Source organism: Erpetoichthys calabaricus, chromosome 4 (assembly GCF_900747795.2).
Source record: "Erpetoichthys calabaricus chromosome 4, fErpCal1.3, whole genome shotgun sequence".
Classification (NCBI taxonomy): domain Eukaryota; kingdom Metazoa; phylum Chordata; class Cladistia; order Polypteriformes; family Polypteridae; genus Erpetoichthys; species Erpetoichthys calabaricus.
Window position 1 is genome coordinate 140,461,553 of NC_041397.2, and position 13,186 is coordinate 140,474,738.

Genomic DNA, 13,186 nt, shown 5'->3' on the forward strand with positions numbered 1-13,186 from the left:
GTGTAGCAGTTAAGGCGTTGAGCCACCTCTCGAACCCTCAGGTACCACTCTTGAGACCAGGTGAAAGTACAATAACTATTTATTTTTCTATTGTACAGTGCACCAAGCACTCCACACACCACACTCATATATTCAATAAACTATTCTTTCAAAACCAATCCTCCTCGCCCAGACACGTCGCCACCCTACCTCCCAGCTCAGCTCAGTGTTCTGGGCTTTCCTTAGTCCTTTTATAGTTCCTGACCCGGAAGTGGTTCCAAGCACAACCCACAAGTCCATTTCCTTCCGGGTCAGGGCAAACAGTCCTCTTCTTCATCCCGGGAGCACGTCGCTTCCTCCAGTCACGTGACTGTGACGCACTCCCAGGTTATAGGGCACGCAAGAGCCCACTAGCCCCTTTACAGCGAAAGATGTCAGTTCAACTCTGACTTACACCTTTGTTATCAGATGAAGTACAGGGAAATCTTGGTACAAGCAGGAGTTCAGTAATATAGTTTGAAATGCAAGTGTGGGAAGGCACAGACTGGATGTCTACCAAACCTGCTGCCTTACAGATCTGGTGTGCCACTAAAACCAAGCAGATTGGACAATTCACACTATGTTCTACACAGTTGTTAAGGTCCAGTGGCAAAGTCTTTTTTGTTTTACTTACAGTTTAGGTTTGTTCTTAAGGTGAGACATGTAACACTATCTTCTCTTCTTCATTTTCATCCTCTGCAGATTTCTGTGTAAGCACCCTACAAGTTCCTACCAATATTCTCAATTTGATCTTCCCTGTGTTCCCCATATCTCATGGAGCTCTATTTTTTTTAAATATTACTATCTTCCCCTAAGAATACCAAACTATCCACAAGCTCAGTACAAATATGTACAGCATCTATATAGTATGTTACTCCCCCAAGTAATATGACATGGGTCTGGTTCTGCCATGTGCCATCCATATGCAATGTGTTCATATTTTTGCACATGTTCTGGGAACGTCCGCCAGCTCATGCTTTTTTTTCTCTTTCTTCTATTCTTTCTATTAATGTTCCTCTAGTGTCTTTACTATTCCTTCTATTAAGCTAGATGCAGACAGGATTAGTTTTGCACCTGGAAGTAAATATTACTGATGGAATTTTAGTACCACCCAAATTCTCAAATGATGGAATTTTATTGACATGTTGATTCGCACTGGACTATTTTAGCCTTGGGTTATTTTTCTGCAGACTTTTAAAGGAGGTAAAGGGCTCCATAATCTTTTCTGAGACATGAACACAGAGTTCATAAAGAGTTACTGATATGAATGATTTGGATAGGAGTAAAGTTATAGAGGTCCTCTGGTAATAATTACTTAACCCCAAATAAAACTTTAGACTACTCTTCTCTCCTTCTTACTGTTATGTCTATCATGATCCATCCATCCATTGTCCAACCCGCTGAATCCGAACACAGGGTCACGGGGGTCTGCTGGAGCCAATCCCAGCCAACACAGGGCACAAGGCAGGAACCAATCCTGGGCAGGGTGCCAACCCACCGCAGGACACACACAAACACACCCACACACCAAGCACACACTAGGGCCAATTTAGAATCACCAATCCACCTAACCTGCATGTCTTTGGACTGTGGGAGGAAACCGGAGCGCCCGGAGGAAACCCACGCAGACACGGGGAGAACATGCAAACTCCACGCAGGGAGGACCCGGGAAGCGAACCCAGGTCCCCAGATCTCCCAACTGCGAGGCAGCAGCACTACCCACTGCGCCACCGTGCCGTCTATCATGATTTGATTCTCAATTTAAATTTTTACTCAAGGTTCCTGGGGCTCTAAAAAAATCTGTACTGCCCTTTGGCTGTTTTTGAGATCCATGAATCCAATGGTCAAAGGTATCTTTTGTTTCATTGTTTTTTTTTTAACTTATGTTAGCATCTTTTTTGTGTTCTGCACCGTGTTATACTGTTATTGGGTAAGGTCAACCAGAAGTATGCGGCACATGACATCACCAGGTCAAAAGTATAAAAGTCAGTGTCATACACTTCCTTATAGTTCAAGTTTGAATTCAACTTCAAATGATTCAGCGTTCTTTTTGTTTGTTCATTGAAACATTGTTTGGTTTTGAAATATTTTCTGTCCCAGACTACAATTTTCATATTTTGTTTTGGCACAGTTATGTGTATTATTCTGGCTTCTGATCTTCTTCCTCAAATTATTTTCTGTGATTTTTTGCCTTACGGTCTGGGCTTAGTTTATTGGATTCCTCCCCTCCTGATTACAAGTTTAGTTTGCTTTGGACCAACTTTGTTCTATCTCATGATTCCAATTTTCAAAACAACCGCTGTGCCGTAATTACAATATCTTTAGCCACAACAACTACATTAGTCTCTTGCTGGAAAACTCCATTAATGTCTTTTTGGACTTGTGTACTTTTTCTTGAACTTTCTGCACCATGAATCAATGGGTCATCAGACTCTAATACTGAAAGTCGGTATAGCAAGTCCAGGGTCAGATGGTACAATAGGTGTTCCCCACATTGACTGTGCTCTTAGCACTTAATGTTTTCTTTACTTTTTCTTCACCTTCTGTATGGGTAGCTCATTCCATCTCTTTGTTTCTCTTTCACTATTTCCTTACAGAACTGGAGGTAGAGTTGGGGGTTTGGGGTGGGTGCCAGTGGGCGGATGTTTAATATTTTTGTTAGTTTTTGTTATTTTGTTATGATTGTGTTGTAGATATAATTTTGATCCTTATATTTGATTAATAAAAAATTGATCAGAAAATATTCAGTTTTACTTTGTACATGCCCATCAGTGACAAATTTATTTATTGATGTAAGTACTTGTTCAAAGGACCAAAGAGACAGAAGTCACTTGGTATGAGATACGAGCTGTGAGGTTTATGGCCCAGTAACTTCCATGGAGAGTGGAGCAACAATCCATGAGCCATGCCTGCAGTGGAGTTTTCATGAGTATTGACGATAAATTTCATCTGGGGTACTCCCATTGGCACAATGAATTCAAAACACAATACAGTATGTAACCCTATATTTGACACATGCAGCAGTAGATGTTTGATCACATTCTCTGATGGCCTGAAAATAAAACTACATAAATAATATTAATCATAATTCATATTCATGCAAATCACATACACTCTGTGTTTAAATTGAGTAGACTTATTACCTTAGTTTTTGAAACAGCTTTGGTAAAAAATAATTAAGTTCTTCTTATGTTCTGCCATTGAAATTCCTACTCCATTTATACATCACCTTACACATTGGACGGAAAGGAGCAAACAATACTAATGGCAAGTCAAATGAAAATGTGTCAGAACATAAAGACAAATTTTGCAAATCATTATGGGTAAAATGGACAAATAGCACCTTTTGTGAAAAGTTCTTTGCATACTTATTTGCATTTTTTTAGTTGCTCTTCCTAGTCCAAAACTTTTTGCTGTTGGTTCAATCACTCCAAGCCAATGCTGTTATTTTACAAGCAACCCACAAGACATTTGCTCAGGGGACCCAATGATAAATAGATAAAAAACAAAACAAAAAAACAACTCTAAATGAGCTGGCAGCCAATATGTGCCAACATTTTACAGTTAAGTGTTACATGAAATAGATAACTTACAACTTCTGTGAAAGTTCCAAGAATACATTTTTGTTCTTATGTATATTCTTAATCTTTTTTTTTTGTTTGGATGAGTCATTCTAGATCTGTAAAAAATGACTCATTTCAGATTTGAAGACTAAAAACCCCACTGTGCTTTTTCACCTTTTTTATTTCTGACTTTTAATTAGACTGTAAAAAACTTTAAAAAAAAAAAACCCTGCAAATATGTCTCATTTTTGGTATTGAAAATTTCTTACAAAAATTTGCAGGATTAAATTAACTGTCAACAGTCCAAGAGAGGAACAGTAAAGTTACATATTGAAGCTGTCTCTTAAGCAGTACTAGTTGAAGAAAGACTTCTCTTGAATAAATGGTCAAGAAACACAGTTAACATTGCCAGGGGGGATCAAAATGTTTTTGTGCTTGAGCTATAAAAAGAAATGCCTATAAAACTAAACACAATTTCTATTTAGCATAATCCCTGTTAATTACAGTACATTTACTATTACAGTTAAACTTTCCCATGCCACTTTAACCATTTTGGATTACTTGTTCAACCACTCTTCTGTACCTGAATCGATGCCTTCATCATTGGCATAGCACAGTCCAAAGAGAACACGTGATAATCACACATGGCCAAGTCTTGACAATAGATAGATAGATAGATAGATAGGGTAGAGTGGCATCTTTTCAAAACAATAATTTCTCAGTGCAGTGTAACAAACAGGAAAAATCAAGTCAGTCACTCACACTCACCTTCTGTATCTACTAAGACAGGGCAACAGAGCAATGGAATAGGCCAATACCAACCCCCAAAGTACATACTTCAGCATGTACCCATTTAAAAACAGCCAAATGCTTAGGTGAAAATGACAATAAGAGGCTTAAAATCATTGCAACATATTGGTGAATTCTATAATAAGATGTCACACATGCACGTCAGTGGATCATCCTCTGGGCTGCTCTGAGTCAGGTCCTTCCAACCTGGGTTAAGAGGCAGTGGTAGAGTGGTAGCACCAACCTTATTATATACTTAACTAGTAGATAACTTAACTGAACTGGTCCAACTGCTACATATTCCGCAGTTCACGGAAAGAGGTGGTGCTCATTTCGAGAATTCACAGCAGGGGGGAGCTCCTTCCCACCATGACTCTGAGACACATTATCAGCTGAGAAAGGTTCCTCGAGCTAGGATCTTGATTTTCATTTGTTTAGCACCTTTGATAGAATGTTTTCTATTGACTCTAGTTTCAATTAAATGGGGATGACTTGGTTGGCGCCCCAATATTTCAACTTGTGGACCTGTAGTTCCTTCCAATGAGCACTATATATAAAAGTAACAACATTAAAAAAAATTTGTTTTGTCGTTTGCAACTCACAGACGTATCAAAACGAGGTGTGAGGCCTCCAAAAGGAGTCCAAAAAGCAGGTCAGAATCTTCACTGGTCAGATAGGAGCTATTCTCCCAACTTCTACCTGTACCTCAAAAATAGAGAGCTGAATTTATGAATTCAAAAATACAAAGAAGTGCCAAAAAACATCAAAATCCCTTAGAAGGGAGAAAGAGAGAGATACTGTAAATGATAATAAATAAGCAATCTTTATAAATTAAGAATTTGTTTAAACAAAAATAGGAAAATAAGGCAAAATGATCAAGAAGAGCAAAAAATGGATTTGCCTAAAAGGTAATCCAAAACAAGAGTTCCCAATACTATATATATATATATATATATATATATATATATATATATATATATATATGTCACACACGTGTGTTTTGGAGCCAACTAAAGGGCTTGAATATATGTAGACCAGGGGGTGGCGAAGTGCACTAATTTTCCCTCTCGATCTTTTGCAGACCATTCTAGGGAAATCCCGCCCGGCTCTGGGGCAGCCAATGACGTCCCTTCCGGTTCTGGTGCTGATGACATCACTTCCTCCGGTGGCCTTTAAAGCCACCATATTGCCTGAAGAGAATCAGTTCTGTTTTGGACTCAGTTGAATGCACATGTCTTTAATGATTAATTCGTTTTGCAGCTGTAAACAATTATACGGGTGGCTGCCACAAACCTTCGCAATGTCTGATGGTCATTATTGTGACAATATATATATGTGTGTGTGTATAGTCCAATAACAGTATTGAAAAAGCCCATAAACTAGAACTCAGAAATAAAAAAAATATTTACATAAAGACTCCTAACAATCGCATTGCACCAATACTGAGACCGTCTTCTCTGATACAATATGCAGCAAGAGGGAGGAACTGTCAAAGTGGCCTCATGTCTTTGGGTACCGTGCACAGAACACAAGGAATGGATGCATATTTAATGGGATAGCATACAAATAAGAATAATGAAGACACAAATAAAGTAAAATAACATCTAAACATGAACAATAATGATTTAACAAGTTGAAAAATGTATGCATGTCATGGCGTTCAGGTGTGTCCGGTGACTAAGCTAACTTATGTGAAAGTTGGGGCATTTCATATTTTTTATTTATTTAATCCAAGAGTCATCTATCACATTTTTGCTCATTACATATTTTTGTAACAATGAACCATATTAAAAATAATTGCTATAACTGAATGCAATGACATATGTTAATAGTCTACATTAAACATATACTTTTTAACAGCACTTTACAATGGAGTTAAAAACAGAACACATTGAGTACATACAGTAGAGAGCTTCCGGTGGCTCAGTTGTTTTTATAGACAACAGATTCTAATTCAAGTGATGAAAAAAATGGCATTGGCTGATGTGTGTTAGAGTTTGTGACATTATTAAAATATACCCAATAGAGAAAACCCTAAAAATTATCAAATGAAAAATAACTATGGATACAAAATGACCAATATTTGCATAAATCACTTTCAATATTACCATTGAAAGGAGAAATGCAACTGAATTAAGTTTAGAATCTAGCAGTATTTATTAAAATTATATTAATAAGTAAGAACTTGGAAAAGAATTAATTTATTGTTTAATGGGAATACAAAAGGTGGCAATTATCTTAGAGATTTTAATTCCAGCCTGAAGATATCCACCCATCCATCCATTGTCTCCCGCTTATCCGAGGTCGGGTCGCGGGGCAGCAGCTTGAGCAGAGATGCCCAGACTTCCCTCTCCCCGGCCACTTCTTCTAGCTCTTCCGGGAGAATCCCAAGGCGTTCCCAGGCCAGTCGAGAGACATAGTCCCTCCAACGTGTCCTGGGTCTTCCCCGGGGCCTCCTCCCGGTTAGACGTGCCCGGAACACCTCACCAGGGAGGCGTCCAGGAGGCATCCTGATCAAATGCCCGAGCCACCTCATCTGACTCCTCTTGATGTGGAGGAGCAGCGGCTCTACTCTGAGCCCCTCCCGGATGACTGAGCTTCTCATCTTTAAGGGAAAGCCCAGACACCCTGCGGAGGAAACTCATTTCAGCCGCTTGTATTCGCGATCTCGTTCTTTCGGTCACTACCATAGTTCATGACCATAGGTGAGGGTAGGGAACATAGATCGACTGGTAAATTGAGAGCTTTGCCTTGCGGCTCAGCTCCTTTTTTCACCACGACAGACCGATGCAGCGCCCCGCATTACTGCGGATTGCCGCACCGATCCGCCTGTCGATCTCACACTCCATTCTTCCCTCACTCGTGAACAAGACCCCGAGATACTTGAACTCCTCCACTTGGGGCAGGATCTCGCTCCCAACCCTGAGAGGGCACTCCACCCTTTTCCGGCTGAGGACCATGGTCTCGGATTTGGAGGTGCTGATTCTCATCCCAGCCGCTTCACACTCGGGTGCGAACCGATCCAGAGAGAGCTGAAGATCATGGCCTGATGAAGCAAACAGGACAACATCATCTGCAAAAAGCAGTGACCCAATCCTGAGCCCACCAAACAAGACCCCCTCAACGCCCTGGCTTGTGCCTAGAAATTCTGTCCATAAAAAGTTATGAACAGAATCGGTGACAAAGGGCAGCCCTAGCGGAGTCCAACTCTCACTGGAACGGGTTCGACTTACTGCCGGCAATGCGGACCAGGCTCTGGCACCGATTGTACAGGGACCCGAACAGCCCTTATCAGGGGGGCCGGTACCCCATACTCTCGGAGTACCCCCCACAGGATCCCCGAGGGACACGGTCGAATGCCTTTTCCAAGTCCACAAAACACATGTAGACTGGTTGGGCAAACTCCCATGCACCCTCCAGGACCCTGCTAAGGGTATAGAGCTGGTCCACTGTTCCGCGACCAGGACGAAAACCACACTGTTCCTCCTGAATCCGAGGCTCGACTATCCGACGGACCCTCCTCTCCAGGACCCCTGAATAGACTTTTCCAGGGAGGCTGAGGAGTGTGATCCCTCTGTAGTTGGAACACACCCTCCGATCCTCCTTCTTAAAGAGGGGGACTACCACCCCAGTCTGCCAATCCAGAAGCACTGTCCCTGATGTCCATGCGATGTTGCAGAGGCGTGTCAACCAAGACAGTCCTGCAACATCCAGAGCCTTGAGGAACTCCGAGCGTATCTCATCCACCCCTGGGGCCCCTGCCACCAAGGAGTTTTTTGACCACCTCGGTGGACCTCAGTCCCAGAGATGGGGGAGCCCACCTCTGAGTCCCCAGGCTCTGCTTCCTCATTGGAAGGCATGTTAATGGGATTGAGGAGGTCTTCGAAAGTACTCCCCCCCACCGACCCACAACGTCCCGAGTCGACGTCAGCAGCGCACCATTCCCACCATATACAGTGTTGACACTGCACTGCTTCCCCTTCCTGAGACGCCGGATGGTGGACAAGAATCTCTTTGAAGCCGTCCGAAAGTCGTTCTCCATGGCCTCCCCAAAACTCCTCCCACGCCCGAGTTTTTGCCTCAGCAACCACCAAAGCCGCATTCCGTTTGGCCAGCGGTACCTATCAGCTGCCCTCCAGGGTCCCACAGGACAAAAGGGTCCTGTAGGACTCCTTCTTCAGCTTGACGGCATCCTTCACCGCTGGTTGTCCACCAACGGGTTCGGGGATTGCCGCCACGACAGGCACCGACCACCTTACGGCCACAGCTCCGGTCAGCTGCCTTAACAATAGAGGCACGGAACATGGCCCATTCGGACTCAATGTCCCCCAACCTCCTCGGGATGTGGTCGAAGTTCTGCCGGAGGTGGGAGTTGAAGCTACTTCTGACAGGGGGCTCTGCCAGACGTTCCCAGCAGACCCTCACAACACGTTTGGGCCTACCACGCCTGACCGGCATCCTCCCCCACCATCGAAGCCAACTGACCACCAGGTAGTGATCAGTTGATAGCTCCGCCCCTCTCTTCACCCGAGTGTCCAAGACATGTGGCCGCAAGTCTGACGACACGACCACAAAGTCGATCATCGAACTGAGGCCTAGGGTGTCCTGGTGCCAAGTGCACATATGAACACCCCTATGCTTGAACATGGTGTTCGTTATGGACAATCCGTGACGAGCACAGAAGTCCAATAACAAAACACCGCTCGGGTTCAGATCGGGGGGACCATTCCTCCCAATCACGCCCTTCCAGGTCTCACTGTCATTGCCCACGTGAGCATTGAAGTCTCCCAGCAGAACGAGGGAGTCCCCAGAAGGTATGCCCTCTAGCACCCCATCCAGGGACTCCAAAAAGGGTGGGTACTCTGAACTGCTGTTCGGTGCATACGCACAAACAACAGTTAGGACCCGTCCCCCCACCCGAAGGCGAAGGGAGGCTACCCTCTCGTCCACCGGGGTAAACCCCAATGTACAGGCTCCAAGTCAGGGGGCAATAAGTATACCCACACCCCGCCTCTGCGCCTCTCACCGCCTGAAGATATACGGAAACAAAAGGTATGGATAAACTGTAATGCATGGTAAGTCTTTTGTAAGTTGTTGTAAGCTAAGTAATCAGCATGGCACAAGCTGTAATCTGGTCCTGTCCTTGCTATTAGTGTCCAGCATGGTCTTTGTTGCTTAACCAGGGACTCTGATCTTTTGCTCACAGATCAACTACAGTTCCATTTCTGAACCCATCCTATGTTTATATCAGTTATTTATTCAAACATTGCTTATTTACAACAGTAATCTGCAGAAAATATTAAACCAATTCAGTCTTATATATACTTACATAATTGCTTTTTCCTTCCATTTATTTAAATGGAAGTGACTTTTCTTTTTCTTGCACTTGTACAGTTATCTAAAACAGCAAGAAAAGGAGGCTGCTGTGTGAGGTGTTTGGATGTGCACATACTCTCCTTGGCGTCTGACTCATTTGCATTGACCATCCAAGCGACTGTAAAAGATGACAATATACCAAATTTACAAGCTTAAACATCCATTCTCAAAAACTGAAAGAGCTTTTGAAAGCCCAAGGCTGGTGACTTGAACGATTATATAAAAAAACTAGACACTTTGTTCACAAAGAGATGTACACAAACCATATACTTTATTACAAGGACTGTATTGCCCAAACTAAATCCAACTATTATACTCTCATTATTTCTTCCAATGAAGGCAACACCAAGTCATAGTTTTCATTGCTTAATAATATCACACAACCCCTGGATTCTTTACCTTCTCACCTTTTCTCAATTGATTTTTGCAATTCCCTTATGTCCTTTTGTAATGAAAAAATCCACAAGACACAGCAGTCTCTCGATACAGATTCTTCCAGTACTTCATTTGAATTTCACCCACCAATTCACTCATTTTCCTCTTTTCAGCTTCCTACTTTATCAGAAATTTCAGATCTCATCTGTAAATCTAAGCCATCTACTTGTCAACATGGATCCTCTTCCCACGGTTCTGGTTAAAGTCTGCCTACTTTCTTTGGTCCCTCTTATTTCTTCTATAATTCACTCCACTCACACCACTGTAACTGTTCCTTCATCTTTTAAAACTGATACAATAACCCCAATACTGAAAAAACCTGGTGCCGATCTGACTAATTTCATTAATTTTCGTCCTGTTTCTAATCTACCCTTCATTTCCAAAATTCTTGGAAAAAAATAGTGGCAATTCAACTTCATTCTCATTTATCTCAAAATAATCTGTATGAACAGTTCCAGTTTGGTTTTTGTCCCCTCCATAGTACAGAAACGACACTTATCAAAATTACTAATGACCTCCTTATGGCAGCTGATTCTGGTTTAATTGGTATTCTCATCCTCCTTGATCTGAGTGCAGCCTTTGACACTATTTGTCACACTACTCTTCTCAATAGATTATCTTCGATTGGCATTACCCATACTCAACTAGATTGGTTCAGATCCTACCTTTCAGGTCGCACTCAGTTTGTTCAGCTTAAAACTTTCACATCCCCACCCACCACTGTTACTTCAGGTGTGCCCCAGGACTCTGTCCTGGTGCCCCTCCTTTTCATTATTTACCTCCTTCCCCTTGGAAATATCTTTCTTAAATATAACATTAGCTTCCACTGTTATGCTGATGACATCCAGCTCTATCTCACTAGCAAACCTACTTTTTCCTTTCCACCCTCCGCGCTTATTGATTGCATAGCAGAAATCAAATCCTGGTTTTCTTCAAATTTTCTTAAATTAAATAGTGACAAAACTGAGGTTCTCCTCATTGGTACAAAATCAACATTATCCAAAACTGATCATTTTTCATTTGTTATTGATAATTCCTCTGTCCCCCCTTCCCCACAGGTTAAGAGTCTGGGTGTCATCCTTGACAGTACTTTATCTTTTCAGTCCCACATCAATAACATCTCCCGGTCTGCATATTTCCACTTGTGTAACATTAATTGTATTCGCCCCTCCCTCGCCCCCCACACCACTGCTATCCATTTTCATAGCCTTGTCACTTCTTGTCTGGATTATTGTAATTCCCTTTTCTTTGGTCTTTCTTGCAAATCTCTTTATAAGCGTCAACTGATCCTGAATTCAGCTGCCCGCATCATTACTAGAACCCTCTCTACTCACCATATCACTCCCATCTTGCAGCAGCTTCACTGGTTTCCAGTTAAGTTCCGCATTCAATTCAAAATTCTTCTGATAAACTTTAAGGCTATCCATAACCTTGCCCCTCCATATCTGTCTGACTTCCTCCATGTTGCCATTCCCTCCTGTACCCTCAGATCCTCTTCCTCCATCCACTTGACTGTCCCCTTCATCCATCTTACTGAATGCTCTGCTCCCCAGCTCTGGAACTCACTTATATCTGAGCTTAGAAATATTGAATCATTTTCACTTTTCAAATCTAAACTTAAAACTCATTTGTTTAAGACTGCTTTTTCTCTTTAATTACAATTGCTCTGTCTGATTTTAATTTTGTATTTTAGTTTTGTTTATCTATTGTTCGGTGTCCTTGAGTGTTTAGAAAGGCTGCTACGAATAAATAAAATGTATTATTATTATTATTATCCCAGTTCATTCTCCACATTAAAAATATACTTCAGAGAATGATTTTTCCTTTAGAAAAATGTGTGCTTTGCAGGAAAAAAAAAAACTACAACTGGACTCATGATAATAAGAAAGAGTGAAATGGAAAGAGAGTGACACATGAAGATTTTTTAATGGGGCAAACATTCCACTAGTCATTAGAGACTGATCTATTATGTACTCATCATCCACTTGGACCTACTGCCTTTCTTCTTTGTGTTTTTCTTTTACTATTCTTTGATACTATTTTCTAGGAGTTATTTGGTTTAATAAAAGTGTTATGCTCCTGGCTTGTGCTCCTGGCACACTTCATTGTTTATGGATGAGGAAGTGATTTTTAATTTTAACTAGAACAGAGAAGCAGTAAGATGTGTTCAGATATGAATAATGTGTTCAAAAGTGTAGACAATTAATAACACACAGCCAGCAGGGAGTTGGAACTGAGGGAGTGTTTTGGGCTTCACAATGCACGATGTAAGTCAGTTAACGTGCCATTATTTTAAAACATTACATTTCTTTGTGAATTTCCCAAAAGGCTTTATAAAACAATTACCAATTAGTCAATGAAAGAGTAAGTGAATGAAACAATTTTTCCTTCATCTAGTTTATTAACTTTATTATACAAAGAACTCTACACAGCAAATGATCAAATAATCAATTTTATGCATTTTATACAGCATCTTTTTGTACTGATCAAACAACTATAGATCTTTGCCTCGTAACTCTGATATGTTTTCTGCAAGCAGCAAGGGGTCAGCATTGTTATTACAGCGCTGGAAATCAGGTTTGTTCTTTTATTCCACTTATACAAAAACAAGTTTGCCTTAATTTTTTGAATGTATACTGATACTCCTTTCATTTTACTTACATATCTGACAAATTGTCCGTGAACTATCTTTTTATAGAAACTCTGACAGAGCAGAAAAATTGAAAATATCTAAACAGCAGTTATTAATCTTATTTTTAAAAGCCGGGGTTATCAAAGCTTGCTTTCATCAATTAAACAGGACACCTGTCTACAAAGATGAATTCCCAGACACTTGTGGTTGTATTGTAAGACATGGATGGCCAGGATAATGCAAAATACAAACTGAGTTTCAAGTTCTCGCTTGATTATAGACATGTGACATCTTTTAGGGATTGAAGCTGAGGAAGAGAGTCCAACACAAAATACAACGGAAAAAAAATTTGTGCGACCTTCACTCACTGGAC